This window comes from Saccopteryx leptura, chromosome 10 (assembly GCF_036850995.1).
Source record: "Saccopteryx leptura isolate mSacLep1 chromosome 10, mSacLep1_pri_phased_curated, whole genome shotgun sequence".
Classification (NCBI taxonomy): domain Eukaryota; kingdom Metazoa; phylum Chordata; class Mammalia; order Chiroptera; family Emballonuridae; genus Saccopteryx; species Saccopteryx leptura.
In genome coordinates this window covers 31,302,575-31,317,037 of record NC_089512.1, presented here as the reverse complement: position 1 = coordinate 31,317,037, position 14,463 = coordinate 31,302,575, and the positions used below count along the sequence as shown (strand labels likewise).

Here is a 14,463-nt window from a genome sequence, read left to right as displayed (position 1 = left end):
TTCTCTGTCTCAGTGTCTAGTTATACGAGCTTTCCAAAGGACTCAGAAAAAAGACATAACTATTACCCCAAGTTTCCCTATTCAGTGGCCAGTCTCTGTACAACATCAGTCAGTGTTCAGGGAATAAAGGAATCAGGCCGATAAAACGCAGTCGGTGTAAATCCCAAGTTCACACACTACACACAACACCGACCAATGAATAGGCCCACAGCTTCCTGTGCTGCGAAACAGAATTGGGAAGTTGGCAGAAATTGGCTGCGGGTCTCATAACCCCAGCGTGACACGATCCTCGCATCCTAGGAGCCAAGTTGTAAGCTTTTCTAAGATCCATAGAGCACATGTCTACTCCCTAGGAAGAGCTTCGGTTCTTTCTGGGAGTCTGCTGAAGTTCCGCTCTGAAAGAATGCCATCTTCACAGAAACCTCGGAGCTCTAGAATGATGCCATCTGCCACGGGCTGAGCTTCCTTTCAGCCAAATACATTATTTATAACCTTTCTAATTGGGAAAAGGTAACGGGGGGGGGGGGGAGTTTTTCTAAAGCCTGACTTAGATTAAAAAAACAAAAAACAAAACAAAACAACAACAACAAAAAAAACCCAAACCCACAAGGAAGCAGTGGAGGTTACATAATTTTTCAAAAATGTCCTATTCTTTCACACCCCTGCCAGAATGGGACATCATACACTGTGGGGTACAGATTGACAACACATTCAGAAACTAAAAGAAGATAGTTTTATTCTCCTACTTGGTCATTTTTGTAGCCAACGAAGAGGTTCTGGGAGAGGTAAAGCCTTCGGAAAAAAGAGGTTCATTGATGGGGGGGGGGGAGGCAGTGAGCTGATTACCCTTAAAACTGCTTTGTTGTGCCTTTAACAACAACAAAAAACCCACCCCCAAACAATGCTAATCAGGTTATTCAATCATTTAAACCAAAACTGTTCATGCTTTTCTGCCAAATCAACCAACCACAGCAAAATCTGTTATCTCTGATTGCTCAGCTTCCAGTCAAAAAACAGTTAACCCCCACTATACCAAAAGTTTTCCAAAATACCCTCCCAGCTCTGCATGCTTATGGAGAAAAGAGAAAGCCATGTCATCTTTAAAGGGTACCGGGAGTGTGGTGCGCTATTTGCATATTACAATATACTCTAATAAACTAAGCAGCCGGTACCGGAAGCCAGCAACTCCCTAGTACTGCTTGTGATCTCCACACTGGCTTTCTGTGCACTGGTTTTTTCTTTTTCTTTTTTAAACAGGACTGTGAGATCATGATTAAAACTTACTAAAGACTTGCTGATGGTTTAACTGAGGTGGGAGAAGGGAGCAAGAGAATCTACAAAATGGTGGTTCACCCATGTTTGAAGCTTTCAGGCTCCATCAGCAGAGAGGGCAAAGGCTACAACATCTTATTTACACAATTATCTAAATACGATTAAACAGCTGATGGACAAATATTAAACTGGAAAATGTATAGTCATTTCAGCTTAATGTAATCCTCTTTCTGTAAACACCCAAGATGATTTTTTTTCAACCAGAACAGTCCTGACATCTCATAAGCCTAAGGGTGAATAGCAAGAGATTGTTTTTGATAGTTATAAATATTCAAAAGACATGCAGACCATCTGCTTTCATAATACAGGTAAAGCAAGACTGAAATGGTGACTGCTGTATAAAAATGATTCTTTTAACAAAGTCTTCCTCTCCTCGAAAACTATAAAGACAGATGTCAAAAACTGTTTACACAGAGCAATCAGGAGCGTGCAAAATGTAATATTCCTTTTACACAGAGTGCTTGCTAAAGAGGGGTTTTTTTTTCTTTTTCTTCCCATCTGTGTGTTGCCACACATTTCTACAAGTTAAAAACATTTTTTTCAAACAGAGATCTCATGAATACCCAAAAACATGCTATCTGGTTTCTGAATGCTAATTAATTTCAACTAAGGAATCTGAATATCTTCTTCTGTAGGAAGGGATGTATGTTTGGAAATGGAATTCTCTAGAGAGACAGCAAGAGAGATCATCGTGCACAGGTTTAATTCTAGCAGGCAATTTTCATGGCTCTACCTTGTCTGTTACATATATGTATATCGGTTATATCCATACTTTAAATGAAAACACATCACTGCCAATGCCTTTGGCATCAAGTCTAAAATAATTGTTCTCTGAAATAAATATCTGCACATGCAAAAAAGAATGTGTATACATACACACACATACACACACACACACACACACACACAGAAACCTTTAAGTTCTGAGTCAATATAGAGTCATGCATAAAGCTCTCCAGTTAATTTCCAGAACTGGAACACTAATCTTGACAGTAACCTTTTTATGTATTGTATTAATGGCACAGAGGCATTAAGCACCTTTTTATAATTTTCAATAAAATGAGCATTTACTGAACAATCTGTCAAACTGCTGGCTCTCTATTCTTTTACCTTTTTACTTTTTGAGAAGTACAACTTCTTACACTCTCATGTCCCTCTGTTTTCTCCACGTCCTGCCTGCCTGTGGCCTGAATTTTTACAGCAGTTATTTTTTGTGTTTGTTTGTTTTGTATGCAGGTGGAAAACTCAAAGGTCAAACTTTAATTTCAGATCCAACAGAATCAACTCCACATTCAAATACAATTTTAACAGGAATTTTCAGGAAATGGGGTTTTCTTTTAACCCCAGAGGATATCAAATACTACAAACAAGCTCTAAAAGGCATCACCATGAGATAGTGACATGGAATGAATTTGTTGAAAATTAACAGGTAGTCCCCATCTGGTATTTGGGGGTGGGGAGGAAGGGAAATGGGCTTCAATTTATGAGAAAAGAAACGGCAGGATTTCTAAGTGCAATATTCTGTTTGTGCACCTCAGATTCTGTTCCCCAAATCTTTCCCTCCGGATCCTCTATCGCTGTCTAAGCTATTCTCTTGGGAGATACAACTGGGGCATATTCAGAATCTCAGTTTGTTGAGAAGGGATTAATCACTTATAAATTTTACTTAAACTCCAATTGTCGTAGTTATGGCTCTTGCAATTTTGATCAATCCCAGTGCCTGAAAAATGGCATTTTCACGCAAAGTAACCCTACCAGGGTTGCAATCGTGCGCTAAAAATGGAAACGCAGTACGAAGCTCTAAAGGAATACAAAAGGAAGAAAACACATCCAATTGTTTCAATTTTCTTAGCACATTGCCTAAAGATGAAAATGTGATTGTTTCAAACATGGAAATTTTATTTAGTTCCTTAAATATCTAATTCACAATTTTATAAGAAAATGTTGGTTCACACTTCATATGGCTTTTTCCCGTAAAGAAACTTTTACTAAAACCCACATCATATCTTTTGACCAGATCCTCTATTGAGTTCTTTTGTATAAGTACCTATCTAGATCTTTCTTATTATACTGAAACCTTCTTACTCTAACTGAATATGTTAAACAAAAGCTTAAATTCGGAAACATTTGTTAAAAGGTATATCATTATTAAGGGCATATAATATTTCAAATTAACTGCACATAATGGCTTAAATTTTTCATCTGCAATATAAAGGGAATTGAACTAGAAATTCTCCAAGGTCCCTTCCTAAGAGCTTTAGGATTCTATGAAATCTATGTTTTCCCAAACAAAATTCCTATAAGGTCTCCTTTACTGACTGAAGAAGATTCCATTGTAATATTCATCATCCATTCTCAGGCATTCACTCTGCAAACATCCTCATCTAGAGTTTATTTTTAGGAAAGTTAATGTCCCTTGGTATCTTGCTTATAATATGACTATAAAAAATACACTCATCACAAAGTTAAACATCATGCTTCTCCAAAAACAACTATCACAAGCTTTTTCTTAGATAAATCTAAATCCAATGAGTTTCATTTTATAATAAAAATTGTTTCCTAAAATTCTAAATCTCAATCAACTTGCACATTTGGAGAATGCTTTCCTTACTCTTCCTCTGATAGCCCCATGTGGTTAAATCTCCCATCTTTTATGGAGATCAAATTTTCTAGCATTTGTGTTTAGAAATAGCAGGGAAAAAGATACCAAATTTGTATTAAGTTTCAGAGGACCCAAACAGAGCATGTTGAAAAGCTTTAAGCCACAGAGTAAAACACAAACAAAAAAGGACAAGTAGTTCGGAAAACCTTTTTTTCTTTTCCAAAAATAAACACTAGAATTAGGCTCTGTAACTCTTCACAGGTTTTCTGTTCCTTCTCTGTCTTCCTCTTTTATATGAACATGATTAGATTTTAAGCCACTTCCTAAAAATTGAGAAGAAAATGATAGTTTGACTTTTGATGAGGCCAACAGAACTCTGGGAATCTCCTGAAACCCAGGGAAGCTCTCCCCCATACTTTCCCAAAAGTGACATCATTTTCGGGTCTGCACAAACCCACGAAAGCCCACTGCAGGGTCTGTGGGACCCCACTCAGATCTGAGCTAAGATTTTTACAGGACACTAAAGGCTAAATCATGTCCCCGATTTCTGTGTTTTATTATTAGCTATTTGCCAAGAATTCCCATGTCCACTAGATAAATATAAATCAGTTACCTTTGAATTAAGTCATAGAAAAAAAAACCCCAAATTAACCTGATTCATCTCTATCAATATTGTGAAAATGCTTCAGTTTAGGAAAATGCCATATACGGGCAATCACCTCTTCAGGAGATGTGGTGAAGTGGTAAAAAACGCGTTTTCCTGAATGAATGAACCCTGTCCACCAGTGGAGGTGTGTGCTCTGGCTGAGGTGGTGCTCACGCACGGGGTTGGGCAAACCCAGTCCCTGGGGCCCATTCTGGAATGGTGGATGGAACAGTTATCAACAGTTGAAGCTCTCCCAAAATTCAGGTGACTCTGAACTTTATCCAGGGCTGAATGTGGACTTCAGAACGTCAGCTAAGGAATGGGCATCGTGAGCTCACATGGGGTGGGACTGTTAGCATTTCTGTGTTGGCAGCACCAGCATCTTTGTCTATGAAATGACTCTGTTAGTGAAATTTTCTCTCTTTTTAAATATGAGAAATGGGCAACAGAACTAAAACATACTAGTTAAAGAGATTTTTCCCTGGCTAGTTATTTCAGTTGGTTAGAGCATCTTCCTGAGATGCCACGGCTGTGAGTTAGATCCCAGGTCATGGCACATATGGGAAACAAACAATGAATGTACAACTTAGTGGAACAACAAATGTTTCTTTCTCTCTCTTCCCCCCCTCCCCCACCCTCTCTAAAATCAATCAGTAAGGTGTTTGTTTTTTTTAATTGTTGCTAACTAAAGAGATTTTAGACTCACAAAAAGAAAGTGTGGCTCTCAACTATAACAAAATGGAGACAAAATGGAAAGTATTGGCCAACATGAAATATATCTTCAATTATGAAAACTTTTAAATGTGCTTAGAAACCAGGTGCTAAAGATTGTGCTTCTCGTGATATATAATTAGGTCTTCCATAGCATTCTTTTTTAGATCTCTGGGTCTCTTGTAACCCCAAGACTATTGTTCTGCTTATATATGTTTAAGAGTATTACAACATTAAGTAAAAATACAAAACAACCTGGAATGGGAGTAGGTTTTCTTAGAAAAGTTCAGAGACAATTTGCCCTTGGTTAGGTAAATTAAAAAATTTAATTTAGTTTAATAGGAAAAATATTTTGTAAGGTAGGCTACTATAGGTAAGAATATCTAGAAAATACTGATAAAATCACTGACGGAGTTTATTGGTTCCTAAAATGAACATGGTGTCAAGTCCTATGAGGATAGTTCAGTTTTACAGATATTCCTGAGATCCTACTGTGTGCCATCATGTATGACTGTGAAGATGAATAAAATTCAATCCCTTTATGACAATTGCAGTGCACACAAGGAGCCTAGGTAGCCCACAGATAATAACAGAACAAATGCAGAAAGTACTGTGATGGGTGCATAAGAAAGAATAGAGCCTTCATCAGTGTGGTGGGGGGTGGGGCGAAGGAAGCTAACAGAAGGAACACCGGGAAATACTCCCGTTGAGACAGCAGTCCCATGAGGCATCTTTATCTTCTTTGACACTATCCAGTCTAAGGTGTCATATTTGCTTAACTTGCTAACGTGCTTATTTAAAGCACGAGGCTTGATTCTTCCCCCCGACTTCCATGTTAAAATACACTGCTCATAAAAAATTAGGGGATATTTTATCGCTTCATATTCATTTTGAAATATCCCTTAATTTTTTGTGAACAGTATATATCAGAACCTTTTAATGATTCTAAGGACGATGCTAAAAGGACGATCCCTGAAAAGTCGGAATGAGTGATAACAAGGTCCTCTAATATTTTCAAATGGGAAATCCTTGGTTGTTTCCATAAAAAAGTGAAGCATACATCAAATAGTCTATGTAGCAGCAAAGTTTCTTAGATTATGCAGAGCCCACAAGTGCAATCTCAAACTCTGCATCCCGCGTCTCAGAGAAACAATTAACGTTACTCTGCACTTTAGAATTGAGTGCTGTTCTAAGTGTTGTACAAGTATTAACCCAGGTGATTCTCATAACAAACCTGAAAACCTGGTAGTTATCTTCCTACTTTACAGATGAGGAAGTTGAGGCATGGACAGTCATCTCCCCAAGCTCACAGAGCTGGTAGTGACAGCTCACACTCTTGACCTCATGTCATGAATGCTACTGGCTCACTAATCAAAGTGATGGCCAAGAGCAATAACACACAAAGACTCACATAAGAAATCAGAGAATGAAGGGGCTCAAAAAATAGATTACTTCGAGAAATAGTTCTGTTAAAAAAGAAAAACAGCCTGACCAGGCGGTGGCGCAGTGAATAGAGCGTCAGACTGGAATGCGGAGGACCCAGGTTTGAGACCCTGAGGTCGCCATGTTTGAGCACAGGCTCATCTGGTTTGAGCAAAGCTCACCAGCTTGGAACCAAGGTCGCTGGCTTGAGCAAGGGGTTACTCAGTCTGCTGAAGGCCCACAGTCAAGGCACATATGAGAAAGCAACTAAAGTTGCAATGAAAAACTGATGCTTGATGCTTCCCATCTCTCTCCATTCCCATCTGTCTGTCCCTATCTATCCCTCTCTCTGACTCTCTCTGTCTCTGTAAAAAAAAATAAAAATAAAAAATAAAAAAACAGGTTCTGTCCTATGTTAACATAACCCAGGAAATTCAATAGGTTTCAGCAAATATCTACTATCAGTTTCAAATAGTTAATACTTGTTTCAGTTACCTCCATATTTTTGAATTGCCTGGGAATAAATGTTCAATTAAGAGTAAAATGGGGCAAGCTGGTGGTACCCCATGAAGAAGTACCCTGTCTCATCATCCAGATAAGAAGAATGTGATTGCAAACAATGCTAGCAATTAAAGCTTTACACTTTCCTAACTTTCAGCGTATCATCTGGTTTGCATCTTTAACCCCTCTGAGTCAACTAAATTAGATTAGCATTTTCAAGGGAAAATATTGCAATCAAAGACATTTTTTTTTTTTAAAAAAAAAGGAGGAGATGACTAAAGAGGATAAAGCTTTCGAGTAAGAATGAATGACAGAAAGAGAAAGAGACCATTAAAGGAAGACAGCCACCATTCTCTACAACGAGGAATTCTGCAACCTTACGAATGGTCCGTGATGAAACTCCAGCACCCCGTAATAATACTGCATATTAGAACACAATACAATCTTATATTTCTGTTGCGCCCTTCATGCAAGCATCCCAGGGTGCTTTACAATCATTACGAGTTAAAATTAAAACTGAAGCACATACAATTCCTAATAGAATCATTTTAAAAATGCTAAACAGAACAAATAACTTTTAAGTCTAGATTTAAAAGTCCCAACAGCCAGAGCGTTCCTTACTTCAATTGGCAAGGAGCTGCAGAGCCCGGCTGAGCTTTCCCGTTACGTTCAAGGCTCTTCTGTTTTTTATGCTCGGAGCCTGTTACAATCAAGCAGTTTCCAATGAAAGAGAGAGAGAGAAAAAATTGGGTGTATCTGTTTGTTTGAATTATTCTGAATTTAGGGGTTTGTTTTTTTTTCTCGTTTGTTTATGAGTTTGTATGATGCCCAAATCTGACATGAAATAAAGCAGCTTTAAAAAGCCAATTCAGAGAGTCCAACTTGAAATTTAAGTCGTAATTGTGAAAAAAGACACTCAAAAAGCACTCGAAAGCTCACTCTGTTTTAGCAGGAAAGCCAGATTAATTAGCATGTACTGGTTAACTTTAAAAAAAAATAAACAATTAGAAAATAGCATTTAATAGGCTTTCACCCAGGCCATGTTTGCTCCTAGCCTTGGAAGTATTTATTATTCTACAAACCAGGACACAAAAAAAAATAGGAAAAAAAGCTTTCATAATATGGTAATTTTTCTTGCATTACGTGATTGAGGTCGAAGGAAATTTGTTCAAGATCTAAAACAAAGCACAGGTAAAAATCTATTAAGTGAAAATGAAGTACTTCCACATTGTTAAGCATCCCTAAATTGGCATGGCTTGAACACTTTTATATTGTACTATTGTGGAAAGATAGGGGCCATAAAATATTTGAGATCAATCCACTCTAAGTTAGATGCTTTATTAAGTTCAGCTTTTTTTGATTAATATTTCTGAAAGGTTACAGAGAGCTAACATCAAGCTACAGTAAAATCTTTATGTATCTAAACCAGCTGAAAATGAGATTGAAAACGTAAAGCCTGCAATTTAGAGGACACTTCTAAAGTAGATTCTGTATCTTCCAATATTAACACTGAACAGGTATCTCACCGTCAGAAACGAGTAACTAAAATAAAATAGAAACGGGTTCAAAAGAAGAGGCATAAAAAATTATTTGGTGGAAGTTTAGCAATGCATACAATTAGTGACCCATGTACGACTGGTTTACCATTTCCATCTTGGATCTTGCCATTAATACAATTGCTGAAAGTGGTAATAAAATCCAATTAGGATCAAGCGCTTCAGAGCATGGTCAAGCTGATAAAACGAGGCTTCCCATGGTCAATAGGGTGAGGACTGGGAACAGTTTTGTAATTGTAAAAAAGGTAACAATACAGATATTCTCCCAAAATACATGATAATTAACAAGATTTACATATACTAGGAAGGGGCAAGTACAAAGTCCTACAAGCATTCCTCAACTGGGGAATTCGGTTGTTTACATGGAGCTGCTAGCTACACCCTCGTCCATCCTATCAGGTCAGTGAATGACCAGGGTCTCGCAGGGGTCCCCAAACTTTTTACACAGAGGGCCAGTTCACTGTCCCTCAGACCGTTGGAGGGCTGCCACATACAGTGCTCCTCTCACTGACCACCAATGAAAGAGGTGGCCCTTCTGGAAGTGCGGTGGGGGGCCGGATAAATGGCCTCAGGGGGCTGCATGCGGCCCGCGGGCCATAGTTTGGGGATGCCTGGAAAGAGACTGAGAACTGCCCACGTTTCCAATGAAATGCCTGATATTTTCTAGGGCTTCAAAACGAAGGGCTATTAGCTCAGTTAGACCCACTAACCAAGATGGATGTGAGGAGGGGGGAGAAGAGTGACCGCCCCGGCGCAGTTCCAGGAAAACCTCCTGGAACCTCCCAAATACCAGATTATTCCCGAAGTCGGTGCCTGTGGTTTAAATCCCTCTATCACGCTTGAAATTAGGGCTGTGAGATGCTGGTACTTTTAAAGCAAGCTGATGTACAAACAACAAAACCAAAGACACAAAGACACGTGTTAAATAAAAATTTCAGCGGTGAGAATAATAAACACAGCTGGAAAACGGTGGAAAAGTAGTTATCGGTACTTCAAAGAAATCTTAAGTATTTTATAAAACACATCACATTATTTGGGAGAAATCCTTATAAATAAATAAATAAATAAGTAAGTAACAGTCCTTTACTATCTGTGTGACCAAGAAGGATGCCTGGTTAAGCTCACAGGCTCCAGGTATGAATGCTTTCCTCCGTCCTGGCAACATAACCCTGGGCACTCATTCAACATCTCCGGCCTCAGGTTCCTGAACTGAAAGCGGGAATATAAAACTAACAGTGGTGGTGGGGGGTGGGGCAGAAGCGTTCTTGATGCATCAAAAGCACTCCATGAAAGTTAACTAAAGGGCTCACAGAAATGAAGGGATCAGGGAACATGCCAATACCCCAGTACTTTCCGCCTTTTGCATAGTGCGTTTTCACCAATGAAATAAAAGTTGGGTTTGCATCTCATTTGCATAATGAACAACTTTCTTTGACTTGTCCTTTGCTTTTCTGATGTTCTTGTTTAATAAAAAAGAAAATCAAATGCTTCTTTTTTTTTATCGCTTCATATTCATTCTGAAGTATCCCCTAAGTTTTGTGAGCAGTGTATTATTCCTACAACTACTAAGATGTGTCATCCTTATTATTACCTTGGAAATAAGAGTCTCCTATCCAACAGCAGCCTGCTGATAGGTGTTTCTGAAGTACGTTAAGTATGGGGATAAGTGTCACAGGTTAGGTTCTCACGTGAAATATATGAATACAAAGGCTGTATACTCCTTTGAGACCATGTGATTTATCAATGTTTGCCAAAAAAAATTTTAACTGTCAACTTCAGTTTAAAAATTATGAGAAAAAAATACACAAACTGCAGTTAAAAATATACAATGGATCAGGTTTTTTAAATGGTTGCTCCAGCATTATGTAAAATACAGACTGCAAATCAACTGAACGCAGAGATTCAGTAAATGTCTGCAGTACCGACTGTCACGTCGCAGAGACTCAGCATAGTTCAATGCTAAGTAAGCTTCAGGAGGGCAGGGCTGTTTCCTTTTTCATCTGTTTGCCAATATGTACTAACAAATCTAACACATACTCAATCCTGAGATCCTGGCAGGAAAAGAGAAACCAAAAAAAAATCACTTTTCTCAATAAGATTTAAACAGAATTTTCAAATTTAAATTCATTTTATATAGCTTTTGCTACTTGAAAATAAAAATGACAATCCCCATTTATTCTATGTAGGACTTGGGCATGAGGCTATTTTACCCCAGGTTAAGAGACAGGAAACAATCCAGTGCCTTAAAAATGTGGAAGCTGCGATGTGTGAGTGTGTGTGTGCACATGTGTGTGTTGGGTGTGGGGGTAAAGACTCCCATATCAGATTAAACTCTCTCGGGAATATTCGACCTAGACATTTTCAGAAGGAAGACATTAGGCTGGTAGAAGTAATAGCTGACTTTTTACTTAAGGTACTTTCAACTAAACAAATCTCTCCTTGTATTGAATGTGTGTGTGTGTGTGTGTGTGTGTATATTTATACAGTATTTCAATTCAGTTTTTAAAACTTCAAGGAAACTAAAATCAAAATGAAATGTTCTATTGTAAGTCAAAATGTTTATTTTTTTTTAACTCCTAATTTACCTCCCAAATCCATACTCTCAAAGTTCTCAGGACCACAGGCTTCTTGTCCCTGAGTAAGACTGCATTACCTCCATTACTGGCATTTCAGAACACAACATTCAACTTATCTAGCCATATCCACTCAAAAAAGCCAGAGAAACAGCACAACGCTCCACCTTACACTCAGATCTATAACAAGCTAGGCATTTCTTATGGCTTAGAACCTTTTACAAAAATAAACATGTGGTACCAAACTTAATAAATGGATGTCAATTTATTTGGGCAGATTTATGATCAGAAAGCAGGACTAGAAATAAAGAGAGGTATGAGTTATATACATCAAATCACATGCATTCTTATGGAACTTATGCAGCCAGAGAAAACTGCAAATATTATCAAAGAAAACACTACCGCACAAAAACATAAATACTCATTTTTACATCAGCACTTTAAAATTTATCGTTGGGAAAGGACATTTGGGGTCAGTCACCTACCAGCATTTAGACTTGAATCTCTAGGGACACTGGCTCCTTCATCTGTCCAAGGAAGTGTCTAGGAAAGCAACACCTTCTAGTTCTGTGATCCAAAGTTCAAATTGGACATCCGCTTAGCAAGTGCGGGGCACTCCTCCCAGGAGCACGGGAGGCCAGGCTTGTCTGACAGCACAAGGCAAATCCCTGCTGTCTGCCCATTCCTTCCTGGCCTCGACTCTGTAACGGGAGTCTATTGCCCGTAGGGTGGACATTCTGCTAAATCAAATAGTAAGGGATCCTGCAGCCCTAAGCTACGACTAGGGTATTTTATATTAAACAAAACTCTTATTAATGTACATCAATATGTGAACACTGCTGCTGCATGCTGAAAGTTCTTAAGTAAATGAATCAAAACTCCACAGGGGGTAAACACTTAGGATTTCTTGGTGTTAGGTACCATTTAGTACACGATTAAGACAATATTTATTTGCTAGGCATTTTTCATCAAAGCATCTTCATCACCAAATCTTATCCACAGGAGAAAGAAAGAGCAGTTTTGCCAAGCTCAGCATAAATTTTGGGCTTAAGCCTCAAGGGCCTGCATTTCTCGTCTTTAATAACACGACAGAAAAAAAAATAAAGAAGAAATGGAAAATAGTTCATTATTAAACATTCTGAACTGAGGATCAGATTCATAAAATTTATTCTAGAGAAAGGATAATGATGTAACAGAATATAAGATAAGTTCCTTATTTAGAGAACAGGTTGCACTTTTCTTATATTATTAAGTATTAAATTAATTTCTTATATTTGCTGCCACCACTAAATGATGCGTATTTTTTTCAAAAGATTTTTTTTTTAAAAAAAATAGGGCTTTAACTACAACTGATGGCCAAGTTATAGCCTAGTGTCACCACTGAACAATTACGGCGAAGCCACCAGACACACAAGGAGGAGTGTTCTTCCAAAGGCCTCTCTCCAGAAACTCACCAACGTATAACTCCAAAACCAAGTCCCGAATTTCATTTTGTCATTCATTTTAATGTTATCATCTCCTGTATTCAATTCATTTCCCATGATAACATTAAGTACATTCACAATTATATTTATAAGCTACAGTGAGGTGGAGTTTACTGGCTGGATGCTGATGTCATTTAACAATTAGTTCTCACTGCCTATATCGATAAATACTTGTACCAGCAGCCTCTTCTCCAGCTCACAGTACATGTGTTAAATCTTCGCCTGGATTCACTTCCGAAATCAATGGGACACTTAGTGACAAGAAGGTACATGAGATTCCTATTCTGGATGTTTCTACATATTTTAACTCTCAATTTTTTTATTTATCTCTAGTCATTTCAAATTTTCAAATGCTAGTCACCAAGTGACATGTTATCTGGAGTTGTCTGCAAAACCCAAAGTCCCAAAGGTAAGAGTCGCCGGCTTCATTATATGATGCTATTGATTTAACTGTGTTTAATTAATTTAAATTACTTTATTGGATGGGTCTAAATTCACATCCTTTCTACTCCAAAGGTGAGAAGGGAAGGCTAGAAGATGAGCTAAAATGACAAAGAGTGTTCAAAATTTCAAGAAAATGACAACAATACAGAGAATATTTTTAGCGGTGGCTCTAGCTCCCCTTAAAAGAATATAGAAAGCCGTCATGAACTCTAAACTGAATTCGTTTGCTTCACTCCTGTCACTGCTAACAAACTTCGAGGTAAAGCCGAGGACCTGTAACGCAGCAAACTCAAAAGGCACGGAGTTTCCATGCAGAGAAGCACAAAAGCCCTCAAGCTTGCCTCCAGAGGTCCCCAGTATCTTCACGAGCATCACATGAGAAACATTCTAAGACTATCTCAGTTGCAGAAGTAGTCTTACGGTTCAAGTTCAAGTGACCGACAGACTGAACATTCAGAGTTACGTTTCAAACTTGAATGAAAAGAAAAACTTTAAGAATCTCGTGAGGTCAGCACCTCCACTATATAATACTATATCATGGAATGACCTCCCACTGCGTCTGGGCACTGAGGGATGGCGTTCTAACACATTTTTGTAGTGACCACACAGGCAGACCATGAAAAGCAGGTTCATAGCACCCCTGCTTATTTTATTTTTAATCTGAAATTAGCTGAACACAATTAAAACTGATGTTTGGTTTTACATTTAGAAACAGGGGCAGTCTTTAGCTACAGTTTCAGTAGCTCTCCATCAAAATTCATTCTTAAAAAATCAAGCACAATAATAATAAACCTTTGTTGCATTTCAAAAATCCCTGAAAGCATAACAGGCATCTCAGAGGAGGAAAAAAAGTGGTAAACCAGTGCCCCAAAATTAGTGAGAAATGTCCTAATGAACACGAACTACTCAACGTTTAGTTACAAGAATGAGATTTCTATCCTTACTTTTACAATTATTTTTACAAAATGCTCTTTCTTATTTTTAATATATATATATATATATATATATATAGCAATGAACTCTTATTTCATTCAGGCAGCATGACGAACTTGTCCACATTAACACAACGCCCTTCGCTGAAGGCTCCTGGAAGTCAATCCACCTTTACTGCTCCTTAAACAAGGGCACCCAGGAGAATGTAGCGCCCATGGCTCAGAGCCCTCGGAAGAGGAAGCGAAAAACAAGCTAGCAC

The 14,463-nt window shown here is 38.2% G+C and overlaps 1 protein-coding gene across 5 annotated transcripts in view; it reads right to left on the bottom strand.

Moving 5' to 3' along the window:
- Window positions 1–14,463, bottom strand: part of SATB1 (SATB homeobox 1) — a 105,179-nt gene that overhangs the window by 60,685 nt on the left and 30,031 nt on the right. The window lies entirely within an intron of this gene.